We start from the raw sequence: 6000 nt of genomic DNA, 5'->3' as shown, positions 1-6000 counted from the left end.
GAGAGGAATTAAATCTAAATTCAATAAAAATAAAAATAAAGTGATTATAGAAATTGGATTTAAATTGGATTTAAATTTAAATTGCTATTTATGAGGTTTGGAGGATTTATATCTAATTTCAATGAAAAATAAATTGATTCTAGAGATTGGATTTTTAATATTGTTTGCATGTGATTTTTCCCTAATTTAGCCAAACACATGAGAATTGCAATTTTGAGGGAAATCAATTCTTAAATTTTTGAAACCTTTTTCAAGCATCTCAAAATTGGTTTTCATTAAATCAAACCCTGTTTTCACGGTATTTCAAATCTAACAAAAACCCAATTAATGCTCTAATTGATTTTTGGAAAGTTCCCCTTAATCTTCTTAGCTTATTTCTAACACCAAGAAAATAAAGTTTATTGCAAGATTATCCATCCCCAATATTCACTTTTCAGTCCATCTATTAAGGATTAAAACTTAACTTAATGAGGGCCCATTCATCAAGCAAGGAAATAAGCACACAAGCAATAAATCAAAATATAATAATCTTCATTTAAATGGCTAAATCAGTTCAAAACCACAAAACAAATCAATATTTACAAACCCATCTCTAGAATCTCAATAAACTACTCACAAATCATTGTTTAAAGACAAACCCAAATGAAGAAATGAAGAAATAATGGAAATGTAAGCTAAAAGGGGTAGAAAAACCCAAAAAATTGCAGTGATTCTTTGCACAAAAGTGCTTGAACGTGATCTGCATTTCTTTGGAAAAAGAAATGCAGAAAGTGCTCCCTTCTCTCTTTCTAATCTTGCCAAAAATGCCTCCCTTGCTCTCTATGGAAAGAAAGTGATAAAGGGCACTTTATATAGGCAAGGGGACTGTTCTAGAATGGGTAAAAGGGGGAAGGATCCAGAGAAAGTGAGGTAAAAAGGCTGGAGTAACGGAAATGCCACGTCAACAATTTTCCAGTAAAAACGACATAAGCCGAGTCAGTTGTGTCGCGGGTTGTGTCGCTCTCGGCGTGAATATCTGACGATCGACACAACCTGCGACATGAGCTAATTCGGTTGTGCTGCAGGTTGTGTCGCTCTCGGCCATTTTTTTTTTTTTTTTTTTTCAACTTCAAAATTTTTGCAATTCGATTTTAATCTCCTCCAAATGGCTACTCTGATCAAAATACATCAAATTTCTCCAGATTTAACCTACAAAACAAATAAATTCCAAAAATTAAACTAAGAAATGTGAAAATTGTAAAATTGACTAAATATATACTAATATCTAAAATAATAGCTATGAATAAGGGTAAATTATGTGCAAAAATTACTCCTAAATGATGATCTAAAATGCATGCATCAATATACTTATCTTTGTATTCTATTTTTAATTAATGAACTATCTTTCTTATTCTATATAAAAAAACTAATTAAACAAATTGTCTTAAAAAAATTAATTTAACCAATCATATCATTAAATCAATCATTAACTTTATCCAATAATCAGTAGAATTTAAATACAGTCCATATAATGAAGAGATTGAATTGGTATATAGTGTTTAATATGTTTGTTAAAGTTAATTATTAAGAAAAATATTATCTTGAATATAATTTTTTTTTGTTGAGAAGATTGAATATAACAATTAGATATTATTAAAAGTTAGTTCTTAATTAAATTGATGTGTTGTAATTTTAACTAAAAATAAAAAATAATTAACATATAAAGTAATTTAAAATTGTTAAATTAATAACATCTAAAATAATATTTTTTAAAATAAAAAATTTCTTAAACCTCAGTTTAATTATCCCAAACAAATTAGTAGACCTCTCTGATAAGATCCCCTTGGACAAATTTTGGTTTGGCATTTTGGTTTGTTTGTTCCTTCTTACAAAAATTTGCTGAATCAGTAATTAATTATTACATTTTATTTTTCATGTTTTGGATACAATCAGTCTTCATTTTGATGTGCTCTAACTATTTTTATAATATAATCTTATATATATATATATATATATATATATATATAAACACCTTATGATCAACAGCTAGCATGGATTTATGTGATCTCCATATGTCTTGATATCATTAAAATTCCATTTTTAGTGCTTGGAGTGCAATCTTTGGTTTGTTTTCACTGTGAAAAAAAAAATAATATATATATATATATATATATATATATATATATATTAAAATAGTGTATACCGTGTTTTCAATTATATATATATAATTCTTAATGAATTCATTTGAAATAAATTATTTATAAGAAAAGAATTTTTATAATTGTATGAATTTTATTTTTTTTAAATGAAAATTTTTTAAATTTTAAAAATATTAAATCATGAAAATTAATAAAAAAATTATTTAAATTAAATTTTTAAAAATTCTAATTTTAAATAAGGAGAATATCATTATTTGTTGCTTCATAGGATGGCAAATTTTAGATTGTGAATTAGATTGTTTCAAATAAATAAATTCTATAAAGGTAAATTTTATAAATGTTGTAGTGACTATAAACTTGATTTTATACATGAATTTAATTTATATATATATATTAATTAATTTTGTATATATTTTAATATAAATATTTTATTCAATTGTTATTAATTTTATTCTCATAAGTTAATATTAAATACATTGTTTTATAAATTAAATTTAAAATTTTATAATTCTAAATTTAATAAATTATATTTAAATTAAATTTTACAAATTAATAATAAATTCAAAAAATATTTAAAGATTTTAAATATTTTATTCAATTGTTATTAATTTTATTCTCATAAGTTAATATTAAATACATTGTTTTATAAATTAAATTTAAAATTTTATAATTCTAAATTTAATAAATTATATTTAAATTAAATTATACAAATTAATAATAAATTCAAAAAATATTTAAAGATTTTAAATATTTTATTAGCTTTTCCATATTATAATTTAAATAAAAATTAAAGTAAGTATATTATTATATGGACTCCTTTTATTTATTTATTTATATATATCCGTGACAAATTTAACCATACAATAATAATTAATCATATCATCTAATTGGTTTTTGTTCATTTTTAGTAAACTGGGAGGAAATTTTTAGAGGCGAGATAAGAGTTTCTAAAATATCCTACTTATTTTTGAAAGAAGATTTTTTTAAAAAAGATAAGGTTTTTAAAGATCGTAAAACCTCTAAAATTTTCACTTTTCAAACCTACTAAATTAATGAGTTGAAAAGGTTTTGATAATTTATCTCAAATTATTTTACCTTAGCTTATTTTTAAAAACTCCATACACTTTATCCAAATATATTATAAGGTATGGAGAAAAACTCTATAAACTATCCAAATACATTATAAGGTGTAGAGAGTGAGAGATCTCCGGTTCAAATTATATATATATATATATATATATATAAGACCACGATTGTGTATTGGCCCATTCAACGCGAACAGTTTTGTCCTGATTTTACCTCTTCCTCGTTTAAGACATTTGCAAAAGCTTCCTCTGTTCTTCTATGTTTTTCTCCCTATATACCTACAATCTAAACTTTTAAATTTATAATTAAGATAGAAGATTTGATTTTAATATTTTTAACAAGCCATTTCATATGAAATCTATATTAGACTGAGACGTGGATACTAATAAACTCCCTTTATCTTATAGTAAAATTTAATAATATATAAACATTCGAGATTGTAATTTTACACTTTCGAATCTTGATTAAAAATTTTGATTTATTTTAATTAATTTCAATTGTAATTAACAAGGTTAATGTGTATCTTTTATTTCAATCTCTTGTCAAGGAAAAAAAGATCCAAACTGTTAATGGCAACACTTAGGTGCACATATGCACAGAACCACTAAATATCCAGCATAATACTAATCTGTAACAAGAAAACCCTAATCTTGAAATTTGAGAAATGCAGGATGAAGATAATTTCAAAATATTGCATCTTTATCTCAGCACCATTAACGGCTGCAATCCCATATATAGTTATTATATTGGATACGATGTGAGTTACGAGGAAAGCCTTTAACTTTAGGAATGGGTGGCTGTGGGATTTAGTATTTGTAGGCATTTTGGTGTTTGGAATCGAATTCTTTCTTCTCAGTTATGTTAAATTGATATATGATTTTGTCTCTCACGGGATTTCTCTGTATAATCGCACGTTTAAGTTTTAAGTTACAAGAAAAAGATGGAATTTGCCTTCTATCTTTTATTTTCTTTTCTCAGAATGTTTACAAATTATTAGGGAATGTATAATCCTTCCTTCTTACATGCATAACTTTTAAAATGAACAAAGATAGATTATCAATCCTGAAAATTAATGCTAGTTTTGTTAGTGCTTATTCGAAATTGCAATCTTCTGCTGCTTATATATAGTTGTTGCTTTGCATTTTTTTTTTATTATCTTCGTTCACTTAGTTTGATGTACTCTTTCGTCAAGTTTTTTCACTTAGCATGTTTCGTCCTAAATTGCATGTTCTGAAGAAGTCCAATAACAAGAATTTAGAAGGATGTTGCCATTTTAAATTTTTTACGGTTTTATATTGTCAATAAAAAAAATCTATGCTTATAAAAAAAAAACGGCAATATGCTTATTTATACCTATTTTTGTCAACTTGTGAAAAGTTTTGAATAACAACAAACCTCTTAAAGCGAAGAATCAAACCAGAAAGAGATTAGAAGATTTCCTCTGCAGCATGTCCCTCCTCCGTGCTCCTGGGATTATAATATATATACGTAGACATCTCCCTTGTGAGATTGAGAGATAATACTCAAGGAAGGGAGAGAGAGAGAGAGAGAGAGAGAGAGAGAGAGAGAGAGAGAGAAGTAGGAGCTAAGGGAGCTCCTTTGAGTCCAATAAAGAGGGCTGATGGCGGCAAGAGCTGCCATCTCATGCACTATGGCAATACTTGACATTTGAAAAAGGGAAATGTTAAGTTAGGCCAGGTGCATGGTGTGGGAGCAACTCCTTCCGTGCTTCGCGCCCACCCATTGGACTGAAGGGAGCTCCTTCAACTATACATAGCTACTTCTTTCAATGATCTTGTGGATAATCTTGGCAAGATTCGAACCCTAAATCCAGGTGAGTCTCCAATATTTGCCTAGTTTATGTTCAATATGTTTAACTTGCATTTGGTTTTATTTTAGAATGTCAAGGAGATCAGAGATCATATGTTTTTTTACTAGCTATGACACGAGCCTGAGCATATATGGGGTCGATGAGATTCTGTGCCTTGCGAATGAGTCCATAGATAAATATATATTGCTCAACTAATTTAGCGCCTAATAATCGAAATTATATACTTGAGATCATTTCATCTTACACAATACCTCATTTACCAATGATGTTTAACTTAGTGATGCTTATACTCAGTGATAATTGATGGATCAAGATTGTAAAGTTTCGAGTTCGAATCTCAATTAAATCTAATTATAAAAAATAAAAAAAAAAACTTTAAATGATTTTAAAAAAAAAATAACTGTAAAACCATCATCTCTTCTATCTTTCTTTCTTTCTTCTTTTTTCTATGACAATATTCTAACGGTCTAGCCAACCCAGATATGCAGGTAATGACAAAAAGATCATATCTAGCTAAGCGTTGAGCTACCTCCAATTGGCACATACCAAAGAAGATGCCCTGCTTACTGCATGAGTCCTTGTTTTACTTTTTTTAATTAATTAGCTAAATGCTTGTCTGCATAATATGTTTAAAGTTCTTTATAATATAGTTTTGTTTTTTTTATTAATTTTAAGATGTATAATTCTTAAATTTTTTATAATAAAATAAAATATTGAAATTGAAAAAAAAATAAAAATAGAGATTATAAAAATTTAACAATTAAATAAACATGAAAATTAAGATAACAATGATAATAATAAAAATATTTGAAAAAAAGAATTAAATACTTAATATCCAAGAGAGAAATCTCTTCACATGGCAACAACAAAGAAATTATTTTTTGAGGCAAGTTTTTATGTGGTCCTGTCATATAGCACTTACCATTAAAAATGGACTTGTTTTAT

This window comes from Hevea brasiliensis, chromosome 2 (genome assembly GCF_030052815.1).
Source record: "Hevea brasiliensis isolate MT/VB/25A 57/8 chromosome 2, ASM3005281v1, whole genome shotgun sequence".
Taxonomy (NCBI): domain Eukaryota; kingdom Viridiplantae; phylum Streptophyta; class Magnoliopsida; order Malpighiales; family Euphorbiaceae; genus Hevea; species Hevea brasiliensis.
This window is presented reverse-complemented; position numbering follows the sequence as displayed.